The 12,068-nt window shown below is 53.1% G+C and overlaps 1 protein-coding gene across 1 annotated transcript in view; it reads left to right on the forward strand.

Annotated features, from left to right (window-relative positions):
- Positions 1–11,828: 11,828 nt before the first annotated feature.
- DLK2 (delta-like 2 homolog (Drosophila)) overlaps positions 11,829–12,068 on the forward strand; it is a 12,209-nt gene continuing 11,969 nt past the window's right edge. The window contains exon 1 of the mRNA XM_014950546.1: positions 11,829–11,953. The gene's annotated coding sequence lies outside the window, so the exon portion shown is untranslated. The remainder of the gene's footprint in view (positions 11,954–12,068) is intronic.

Below are 12,068 nucleotides of genomic sequence, written 5' to 3' on the forward strand. Positions count from 1 at the left end.
CGTCCCCCCCGTCACCGCGGCAACGCGAGGGGCGGGGCAGGGGAGCGGGGCGGTGGGACGAAACCAAGGGGGCGAGGCGGGGTGGGGGGGAGAGCGAGCGGACCCAAATGCCAGCGTCGGGGGACGGGGCTGGGGGCGGCCCCCTCCACTGAGAGGGGGCGAGGCGGGCCTCTTTACCTTCTCTGCACCAAATATGGTTTTTTTTGTCAGAGTTGATGGTTGGACTTGATGTTCCTGAAAGTCCCTTCCAACCTAGATGATGCTGTGATTCTATTTTGCCCTCTGCTCCGCTCTGGTGAGACCCCACCTGCAGTACTGCATCCAGCTCTGGGGCCCCCAACATGAGAAGGACAAGGACCTGTTGCAGCGGGTCCAGAGGAGGTCACAGAGATGGTCAGAGGTGGCTGGAGCACTTCTCCTGCAGGGGCAGGCTGAGAGGGTTGGGGTTGCTCAGCCCAGAGAAGGCTCTGGAGAGACCTCACAGCAGCCTTCCATGGTACCTGAAGGGGGCCGGCTGGAAAGAAGGGGACAGATTTTTTAGTGGGGCCTGTAGCAATAGCACAAGGGGTAACAGTTTTAAACTGCAAGCGGGTAGATTTAAACTAGGCATAAGGAAGATACTTTTTACAATGAGGGTGGTGAGGCACTGGAACAGGTTGTCCGTGGAACAGGTAGATGCCCCATCCCTGGACACATTCAAGGCCAGGGTGGATGGGGCCCTGAGCAACCTGATCTAGTTGAAGATGTCCCTGCTTATTGCAGGGGGTTGGACTAAGTGACCTTTAAAGGTCCCTTCCAACCTGTCATGGTTTAACTCCAGCCAGCAGCCAGGACCATGCAGCCGCTCTCTCCCTCCCACCTCTCTGGGATGGGTGAGAGAATTGGAAGAGTAAAAGTGAGAAAAAACTCCTGGGTTGAGATAAAGACGGTTTAATAGGTAGAGCTAAAGCCGCACATGCAAACAAAGCAAAACAGGGAATTAATTCACTGCTTCCCATGGGCAGGCAGGTGTTCAGCCATCCCCAGGAAAGCAGGGCTCCATCACACGTAACAATTACTTGCAAAGAGAAATGCCATAACTCCAAATGCCCCCCTCTTCCTTCTTCTTCACCGAGCTTTATATGTACTTTTATATACTGAGCATGATGTCACATGGTACAGAATGCCCTTTGGTCAGTTGGGGTTAGCTGTCCCAGCTATGTCTCTTGCAAAGAGAAATGCCATAACTCCAAATGCCCCCCTCTTCCTTCTTCTTCACCGAGCTTTATATGTACTTTTATATACTGAGCATGATGTCACATGGTACAGAATGCCCTTTGGTCAGTTGGGGTTAGCTGTCCCAGCTATGTCTCCTCCAAACTTCTTGTGCCTCCCCAGCCTGCTTGCTGGCAGGGCAATATGGGGAGCAGAAAAGGCCTTGATTGCTTAGCAACAACCTAAAACATCACTGTTTTACCAAGGCTATTTTCATCCTGAATCCAAAATATAGCATGATACCAGCTGCTAGTAAGAAAGTCAACTCCATCCCAGCCGAACCCACGACAAAACCCAAACTATTCTATGATTCTGTGATATGCGTGTAGGGACACGGGCTGGGCTGGCAGGCTGTTAGCTGCCTTTCGCCGCATGGCTCTTGGCAGAGGCCTCTCACCTGGCTAGGGAAGGATGCAGAACCTGCCCCTGTGTTTGCTTCTGGAGACAGAGCACCGAGGCTGAAGCCCTTGGTCGCCTCACAGGCTACTTCCAAGGTTACACAGTTGTCCTGTATCAGAGCAGACCCTGAAAAGAGGCAGCTCAATCTCTGAGCTGATGGAGATGACAGAAAAACAATAGTGTAGACTGGTTACAGCAATTAGAGCCTGTGGGTGCACTCAGGACTCAAAGTGGCCTCACAGTAACTGCAGGTGACGTGCCCTTTTCAGGTCTTTGCCACCCAGGACAGTTCACCAGGAGACAGCGTCCAGGATCAGCTCCTTCCCCTTGTCGTGTTCCTCAGTTCCTGAGAAACACTCTGAGGCATATTACAGCCTGTCACTAGGGAAGTATTACCCCATCTGTGAGGCCAGGTGAAGAAGCAGGAAGAAGGAGACAGCAGTGAGTGGAAAAATCCAATATAGCTTCCAAGGACAACTCCTCACTTCTTAAAGGAGAGGGGCTGAGGACCGTGTGTACCAGTCAAAGGTGGACCAGTCAAACTTGAACACAATTTAGGTAATGCGCTTTGGTCTTTAATTGCAAAATAATCCACTCTATTGTTCTAGCCTTGGGAATTAAAGAAGTTAGTATATTTTAATGTTGAACCAAATCACCCCATTTATTCTGCTCTGAGTTCACACAGGTACTTTGTCCATTGGCTGTCATGCCTGCTGCATACCCTTACTCACCGTCCACCCCCCCTCCCCTTTCCTATGTTAGTTTCTTTCACAAACATCTCCTGAGTTGATATTCACATGGTAAATAATGGAGGAAATTTGCACGGTTGAGAAAAGTCCTTCCATATTTGGAAGATGTTCCCCAGTGTGCTATATTTACGAAGCCTTCAGATTTGCATTCAGGTAGTGCCAGGCTCACAGCACTGCAAACTCTGCCCAAATGGGCCTTTCTCTTACACAATAAAAGACAGGTGCTCAGCAGGACCCCGCTTCCATGACCTTGGGAATATTGTGCAAAAACGTCTGCTGTGCACCCAGCAAGTGCCGTCTGCACCATGCCACGCGTCAGCCAGGGATATTTCAAGAAAGCCTTCGGTACTTGTGCCCCCATAAATTCTCCAAATCCTCCCTGCGCGGGAGTCAGATAACAAGCAGGAGGACAATGGCTCCAAGAATCCAGGCTGCCCATCTGCTCTGCACTTCCAGATTCTTGCTTCCACAGCGCCAGCTGATGAAATTTTCATAGCTGATGAGGTTTCTCATTTCCACCGGGCCTTGCTGCCTTGGAGCCTTCACAGTTGTGGTCTGTTCAGGTTTCGGTGGGTGCACACTGGTAGCAGCAATGCCTGCTTTCTGTTGGTGACCTTTCAGAGTAAGATCTCCAAGCTTTTTGCAAGTCTAGGTGAAATAAGCCCTGCAGGAAGGAGAGAGCTTGATATTCAGATGGCCTCGGCATTTACTGCTTCCATTAAACTTAACTCTTCTCAAAATCAGATCCCAAGGCCAGACAGCCACAGGGAGACAGGAACTGAGCTTGGAATGCCTGAACACCAGTCACCTGCTCTGAACACTGAAAAACACTCTTTCCTCAGATCCTGAAGGCCTTGATTCCAAATCCCTCTCTCTCCGCACACATCCACCCTGACTTTTCCTGTATCCAGTATACTTGTGAGCTGGACTCACCACTGCCCTGAGCCCAGAGATGTGACATGATGCGGAAGCATGACGTTAGGTTACATTATATTCATTTATATAACACCATTAATACCAAAGTGCTGCTCCCTGCTAGAGCCAGTTGCTTGCTAAAGCCTCTGAAGTTCAATTAACAAGCACCAGGTAATCTAACACTTGACTCCCAATAATCCTTTTATTTTAAGGGGCCTCTGGCGGATGTAAAGCCCTCAGCAAACAGTCCTGGAAGTACATTTGAGATTCTCTCAAATACCAGCTGAATTTATGACCCTTAGTGAAGAGCAGGGAGGAATCTCTTCAACATACTTTCCAGCTGGCAGCACTTTATATAGACCCCTGTAACTGTATAAAAGGAACCCCTGGAGGGGCAGGTGCCACCCTGCAGAGGGACAAATCCCTCTGAATCGCCTACAGTCTTGGCTGGTGGAGAAGTAGGTGGCGGAAGTAATGTCTCCTCACCAGAAGAAGGCAATGCAGGCTTGGTTCTCTCGACTTCCCTTCCAACCCAGGTCAAGCTGGGAAAATGGTGGGTGCTGGACCAGCCTTTGGTGGGTTTTTCAGAGGCTATCACCTGCCTGAGAGTTGCATGAAGTCACATTTCCTTCTGCTTGGATGCTGCAGTCCTGAAGGGACTCTTAGAAACGCTCACCGCCTCCGCTACTTCTCTGACTCCAGCTGTCTGAAGATGCTGCACAGAGGATTCCCTGCTAGACCTCAGATGGGAAACCCTCAGAGGCAGAAGAGGTTTCATAGACAGATTGAGCTGGCCAAAAAAAAAAAAAAAGACATATTTGGAGCATAGCTTGTGCTCTGGAAAATGCTAGTAGAAGAGGAGCCCAGCACACAAAACCAGCAGCATCTCAGGAACAGTAAGAACAACAAAGCACAGCCAGCCTGGGACAGCCAAACAAGTCTGCAGATACAGAATTGGACAGCCAAACACATCCTGCCAGTACACTTGGAACACACAACTATCAGAAAAATACAACCCACCAGTAAAACAGTTGCTAACAACAGCCCACAACAATGTGTATAATTCAGTCCAACTCGCTCGGTAGGGGTGAGAATGGGGGCTCAATTTTAACATGAAGATACAACCCTCAAAAAACTCCTGGAGTTTTTTCACAGGTAAACACTTTGCTGACAGGATCTCAAGCAACAGCAACTGAAGAACAGAACTGTGCTGACCCATCCCAACCGAAAGTGCTATTTGTCTTACGGGACTGTCTAAACGCACCCATCACAGTTGGGATGTAATTGTGCTGGGCACTGCACAGAAAGACAAGCAGACAATCCTGCCCCTGAGGCTTGAATCTCTGAATCTCTTGAATGTCTTTCAAATCATCTTTGCCAGCACAAGATCAAGAATGAAGGCAGAACTGAAGAACAGTGACAGAAAATCACCATCACAGTACTCTGGCACCTGGCATGGCTCAGTGGTTTCATGCCATGATGGAGCCTGAGCAGAGAGAGATGCGCAGCTCACACTGGTATTTCAAACATATGAAGGGGCACTTTCCCCTGACCTGTAGACCTGATTGCACATTGCACATCGACACCTCCCCATTGCAATTGCTGCCTATGCACGTTTTGCATATTTATATATGCATTTGTGTAAAAATAAAATAAATAAAATAGATATCAGTGACCCCTACTGGCCATTTCTAACTAGCCATAAAGTTAGTGCCGCAGCAGCTGGCTCTCACCTCTTGCCCTGTCCCTAGCGCAGTCGTTCATCATGGGGCAGGGAGTGCAGAGCCTGGCAGCAGTGGATTTGTACTCTCTGCACTCGCCTTGTGCAGTGATATCACTCCCAGAGGGAGGCAGCAGAAATCAGGGTCTTCTGCTCTCAAGTAGTTGGTTGTGGCATCCCCCTCATCTCTTTGCTCACCATCAGCTCCATGCCATGTTCACACGCTGAACCAGTCCTGGCTCTTGCACTGAGCCCTGCACAGGTGCCTCTAACTTTTATCCAGGGCTGTGCAAGGGACCAGGTACTGGGGTGGGACTTTATACGGGGTATTCTACCAGAAAAAGCCTGTTCCCAGCTGGGAACCATGCCACGGTTACCACTGCTCCCTGGGGTGAGCTCCCCAAACTGCACAGTTTCTCCTCCTGCAGCCTTGACTGAGCCCCGCCAACGCTCCCTGCAAAGCCTTTGCCCCAACGGGTGCTAAATCCAGCATGAGTGCTGCTGTGCAGCAGAGGCTGAAGGGCAGTCATCCTCCCACACCAGCGATTTCACCTGGTGAAGGAGCGGAGGGAAATGGCACGTGTGGCCGAGGGGCAGGACAGCAGCAAGGCAAAACCCCACGGGAAGAAAGACTGGAGTCACGGTGTCAACCTCAGACCGAGACTCGAGACTCGAGGGGGTCTGCCTCCCTTCCCCTTTGTCAAAACTTGTTTAGCTTGTCATGCTAATAAAGCGTTTGAAATGAACCGAGTTAAAAGTATGTGGAGAGGAAGGAGGGGGGCCGTCTCTCTCACTGGAGCACGCGGGGAGGTGGCGGAGGGGTTAGGCGTGATGATGGCTTCTCCCCAGCGTGCACAGGCAGACGGGGCTTTGTCCAGATGTGGGGCTGAGCAAGGGGAGGTCACTGCACGCTGGGTGCTGGGGATGGCACTTCACCAGGGTGCACAAACTGGGGGGAAGGAGCCGATCCCCCAAGCTCTCTGAGAGCAGAGCAGGGACTCCCAGGCTCTTTCAGGCAGAGGCACATGGCTGTGTGTCATCTCCTGAGGAGCCCTTCTGTGTGCCTAGCGTGTGTCTCCAGATCACAGAGACCTTTTTTGTGTGTGTGTGCAATCTGCAGCACTGCTCTCCCCGCGCAGCTCTCGTTGTTTATAGGGACAGGTCCAGGCAGGCCAGGGAGGAATTACCTTTCCCTAGGACACGCTTGGTGCTTGGCTGAGCACACTGCTTCCCTGCTTCACGGGAGCTGCTGAAGGCCAAGGAGCCAGCCAGTCTGCAATTAGCCTCCCCCCCAACAGTCGTCCACATCCCCTGGGGCTGCTAATTATGGACTCCCCTCCTCTGCACCCAGAGTTCAAGCCTTTCTAAGCATGGGCCAAAGTTTCGTGAAATGACCTTGAAATTCACTGCAATGGGCTCTCCTCCCAGGTTTTGCTGCAAATGCCAAGATATGCCAGCCTCTGTAAATACCCAGGAGCAAGCTCAGAGGCAAGCGCCGAGGAAGCTCAAAACACTTGCTTCAAGAGACTCCCGTTAAATACTTGCATGCTCCTGGTGAGATTAAGAGGTTTCATTGCTAGAGCTGCCAGCTGGAAAGGGAACAGGAGAGGACTTGGCTGGAGGTGGGCTTCAAGGCACCCACGGGTATGTGCCAGCAAAGGAAAAGCCTCACAGACATCTCCTTCCTGCTCTGGTCCTTCCAGACCTCCTCCTGGCAGCGGGGGAACGGGTATACCCCCTGCAGTCTGTGCCCTTGGGAGAGCCCTGACATTAGCTGTCACACACACATGCAGAGGGAAGCCAAAAATCACAGAGCAAAACAAGATCTTCCACCTTCTCAATGAACTCATGGGGGCTTTTTGAAGGGGAATGACTCAGTCTTTTGAGCTGCGGGGGCTCAAGATATGACATCTTTTCTCTAGCCGCCCTCCATATATACCTCAGTCTCTTTCCCTCCCTCTTCAAGTCTAACTCCTTTTGCCTTTTTTTTTTTTTTTTCCCTGATGGCTCTGTCCTGTCTTGGATAGAAGTATTGAGGGTGAACACAGGGAATCTGTATCTCAAAATAACGTATGACTTACTTAAGCTTTCTTTTCCAGGTCCTCACAGCAGGTTTTAGAGGCTGCCAGGTAAGAAGCTCAAGTCCATTACAATGTCACATAGGCTCTCCTAGACTCCAAGGATCTGTTTTAGTGGAGCAGCCCAGCAGACAGTTGGATACCAGCTAGACCCAATGGAGCAGCTGCCTGGAGGCCAGTGAAGCCTTCAGATCCCCCTCAGGAAGCAGCAGCCCTGATGATGAGGGACTCCCCACAGTTGGGTTGGAGCAGAGGAGAGGCAAGCTGGCAGTCAGAGGCTTGGAGGGAAGTTGACATTTGGCTCTAAACACCTGGGAATCACCTCTACAGGACATTTTACAGGCACCACCAGGGCATCCATAAAGTCCATTCCCCCTTGGCCTTGGTGTTGGGAAACATATGCTGGGACACACCTCTCCAGTGGGTATGTATGGATGATGCCTCCTCATGCCCAGCATCCTTCCTCTCCCAGGTCCATGCAGCTCAGGGGAACGTATGAGCATTGCTCAAAACAAACTTACTCAAGAACCTGCCCTTGTGGAAGGCCACTCCTTACTCCATGGACCAGAGCTCATCTTCAGTGCCCTGGAGCAAAAGGGTTTACAGCTCTTGGGAGTTCATTCCTTTTCATCCTCACTATCTGTAGAAATGTCTAGTCATTTTTTAAATTAATGCCTTTTCTTGTTACCCAGTGGCAATGAGTTCCCTGGATCATCAGCTTTTAGGATAAAGGCCATCATTCCTGTCATTCATTTTGACTGCACTTATTTCTGATTTTGCCTTATGTCCTGTCAGGCCACAAACAAATGCAAATAAAAGAGGCTTGTGCCAAGCCTAGGCAGTGTTCCTAGGGACTCCAGGGTCACAGGGAATGTGACACTGGGCTTGGGCAACATTTCCAGAGTCTTTGGGAAAACACAAAATACATCCCAGGGTGGCTACCCTTAATGCAGTACTGAAACAGAGGAGGGTGAATCCCAGGGCAGCTCCCATATGCTGAGGTACCCCTTGCAGAGCCACCAGGTGAAGGGAATTAAATACTTCCCTCCCCTGTGCCATTTTTGGTGGCCTCAGCCACCAAACCTAGGAAGCTCTTTTGAAGGCTGAACTGCACTTCTTCCACCAGAGAGCAAAACTGAGGGCAGAGTGACACAGAACAGATTTACCAAGACCACAGCTTGGCCTCTTCTCCATCATTCCCCAGATCTGCTGCCAGCCCCGCTGTTGAGTGTATGAGTTGTTGTCTGTCAACGGCCACGCTCTGCAGGGCGGCAGATCATTGAGATGGTGCAATTGGGAGGGAAGAGCCAGGAGGTTTTCCACCTTCGACCTTCACCCTCTCCCTGCTTCTCTTTCGCCCGCCCCCTCCACTTCCCTGCTGCAGGCACCAACACCTACTGCCCATGGAAGCTATTTCTAAGCAATCCCGAGCATCTGGGGAATGAGGCTCTGAACAAATATCGGAGCGTGCGTGTGCAGTGAGTGCACACACACACACACACATACGCACAGCCACGGTGCTGCCACAGAGTCAAATATAGACCTTGGGAAAGGGGGAACAATGGCTGGGGTTGGGTTACATGGCTGCAGGGCCAGCAAGCTGCTGATGTTTGTTGTGGGCTGGGGTGGAATGGGAAAAGCAAGGGGGGTGGGATGGGGGAGAACATTTGTTTTAACCCAGAGACCCTGGGCTGGTGCCGTGCGTAAGGCGGAGGGGGTGACCCGGAGCGAGAGCTGCGGGAGAGGATGATCATTTGAGTTGGTAGCTCAGAAGTGTTTGTGGTCTTTCTCCAGCTGGTTTGTGCCGCTCCTCTGCCTCCCTCGAGGGACTAGAGTGGGCAAGAAGAGCTGAGTTTCTCTGGGTTTCTGCACAGGGAAGAATTTCTTTCTCTCCTTGCTCCGGGGAAGGTTACTTGGTGGAAGAGAAGAGGTGACATCACCTGTTCCCTCAGCCCAGCATCCGCTCCTCACCCCTGATGTCCAGCTGCCTCCAAGGTGCAAGTTCCAGACGCCAGAAGAAAGGGAAGCAGCTCCAGTTGGTTTTGACAGGTAATTCCTCCCTCTGGCTGGGAGCGGTGATGATGTGTTGGAAGGCAGGCAGGGGAGGGAGTGTGCAGCTGCCGCACATCGGGGGGAGATCGTGGCAACAGGTCGTTCCTGTTCTGACTCCAGGTCCCTGCTTTCTGGGATTTCCTTCACCAGAGGGAAAAGCAGTGGAGGGACTCTTATGGTCAGGAAAAAATCCTTCCTAATTCTGACCCAGCAGCTGTTCCATCTGAGACGCCTCTAGGGATGGCATGGCAGGGATCAGAGCCCAGTAGAGCAGAGTCTAAGCCAAGTGCAGGAATCCCCTCCTCAGCGCCTATTTCTTGGGTTTGCAAATAGAGATGTTCTGCTTGAATCACCCTGGGCAGCTCAGGGAGTGCCAGAGAAAGCCTGGGATGAAGGAGAGTGCCCAGGGATGGGACAGGCACCCTTCAGTACTGAGGAAGGAGGCACCTGAGGTCCTTCTGGTCCCTTCCCCTTCCTCTGTACACACCTTTTTTACTCCCACCCATTGCTGCCTGCTTCTGTCTGTGATACTCGCACAGAAAACCAAACCTCAAACCCCAAACCCTATTTCCTCAAATATGCCCATTTCACATCCTGTGAAAGCCCACCCTGGTTTCTGTTCCCTGTTCCCCTGCCTCAGCGTCTGAGTCTCCCACAACCGACTTTACCTCCTCAGCCCGGACAGCCCTCACACCGTGCCACAGCTCTCACCTCTGAGAGATGCAGCACAGGGAGAGCCACGTGTCCTCCTCCGCTGACTGCAACCTAATCCCATCTCCCTCTCCCGCAGCGCGGGATGATGTGGATGTGGATGTAGATACTTACAGCTATCAATGTGTGCAGGGACCCATCCGCAAGCACCCTCCTACCTGCCCGTTCAAATGCACGTGCAGCGTCCAGAGGGTTTCCTGTGTCTCCTTTAACCAAGCGAGGTTTAAGAGCACCCACAGGCATGGTTGTGTGATGGCATTGTAGTGCAGCACTGTCAGGACTGGGGCAGATCCCAGCAGAGGAGTGCAAGAGCAGGTGAGGATGTTACAGGAGGTGGTGTTTTATCTGAGACAGTTGGTGTAGGCAATAGGATTTCAAGGAGGAGGTGAGGGTGAGGCTGAGCAGCCTACACTCAACATTGGAGGTGACGCCAGTAAAAACCTGGCCTCCAACCATGACTGGCAGAGCAAAGAGTGCAAGGCAGGGTGTTGTGGGGGTCAGAGGAGAAAGGTGGATCCTCCCAGGTCCTAGAGCAGCAGTGACTGAAGGAGAGACTGTCTGGTTTTTAACTGAGTACTAGGAGCTGTGCTTTGCCCCCAGCCTCCCTCTCTCCATTTTGCTGTAAGCACCAGGTACGGTGTGAACCAGGACTCAGAAGCAGGCAGGCAGAGCTGGATGGGAAGGATGGGGGGGTGAGAATGGATGGAGAACCACGTGAAGCATCTCAGAACAGAGCTAGAGCACACCTGTCCCATAAATACCCAAGGAGCTGATGGAGCAGCCTGAGTAGCAGGAGGTTTGGACCTCTCTGGCACTCAGGGACCTTGAAGGTGGGGTGATGGAGACAGGAGGAGAGAGGCAAGGAAAGGATCAGTGCTCCTGGCCAACAGGAGATTAGGAGAGAGACAGGAAGGAGGCAGCTTCTGTGGCGGTGGGCAGGGTGGGAGGCTCCCAATGTTATTGCTCATTTAGGGGTGTGTTGTCCAGACCTGCCAAGGATGGAGCAAGCAGGGGTCTGCAGTCAGAGCGGGAGAGAGAGCTGGGCCTTGATGGGACTGCTGGCTGTTGGGCTGTCCCAGGGTGCTGGGGCCTGCAATGCCACCCAGGGCTGCCGCAGGGCGTGTGGTGTGCTGACGGGGCTGTCAGGGTCTGCAGACAACCGGGGGCACTGGAGTAGGTGAGAGCAGGGATGGGGTGAGCTTTGCCTGGTGCGGGGAGGAGATGGGATGAGGAAGCACCCACCTAAGTGCCAGGAGTATGTGATTCTTCTGCCTTCCTGGTGGAAAACAGCAAACTTTGTGGGGCACAGGGGCAGAAGAGGGCTGGCTGAGGTGAACTTCTAATCTAATTAAGGATTGCTAGGACCTTTGAAGGTGACAGATACCATCTTGTCAAGTAGCAGAAAGGCCATGCAAGGTGAGGAGGAGAGCAGGCAGCTGTTCCTCCTGAAAATGTGATGGCCCAGCCCCTCTCCCAGGATTGTCTTATTGTTCACTAGGGTGCTGGTGTCCACGGCTTGTGAGCGGCAGCGAGACAAGTGCTGGGGGCTACAGCTTTGCCAGATGGCTGCTTTCTTGTGCGGTGACCGCTCCGTGTTGCACCTCTAATTTAAGGATGGGGCTTCTTAACCCTACGGTGTCCAGTGGAGGTGTGTTAGTGGCCCTCGAAGCCGGAAGGAAGAGGCAGCAGGAGGCGTTTTCGCTTATGTCGGATAATCTGAGCGAAATTAGGGCTCGGATCATCCAGCACTGATTTCTGAGAGAGGGCCCAGGCTGCGAGGCGCCGGTGCCCGGCGGGGGGCTAGCAGCAGCGGGCTGCAGCCCCTAACCAAGCCTCTGTGTGCAACGGGGAGGGGGGCGAGCGCTGCAGCCCCCCCCGAGCTCCGGATGGGTTCTCCCTGGCAAAGCCGCGCCCCGGGGGGGCACCCCCAGCCCGGGGCACCCCTCCATCCCCTGCGGGCCTGTCCTGGGAGACAGGACCGGTGACCCCTGGCAGACACAGCCCCCCCCGCGGCGGGCGGGCCCGCGTGGGGCCGTGCCGGGTTCCCCCCCCCCGGCGGCGGGAGCAGGGCAGGGGTGAGCGGGCAGGGCGGGCCGGGCCGGGGGCTGCCTGCGGTTTGGGGCGGCGGGAGGCGGGATGTCCCGGGGAGGGAGCGGGGATGTGCAGGCACACGCAGCCGCTGGCAGGCGG

The sequence above is a fragment of the Calidris pugnax genome, unplaced genomic scaffold (assembly GCF_001431845.1).
Source record: "Calidris pugnax isolate Ruff unplaced genomic scaffold, ASM143184v1 scaffold24, whole genome shotgun sequence".
NCBI classification, from domain to species: domain Eukaryota; kingdom Metazoa; phylum Chordata; class Aves; order Charadriiformes; family Scolopacidae; genus Calidris; species Calidris pugnax.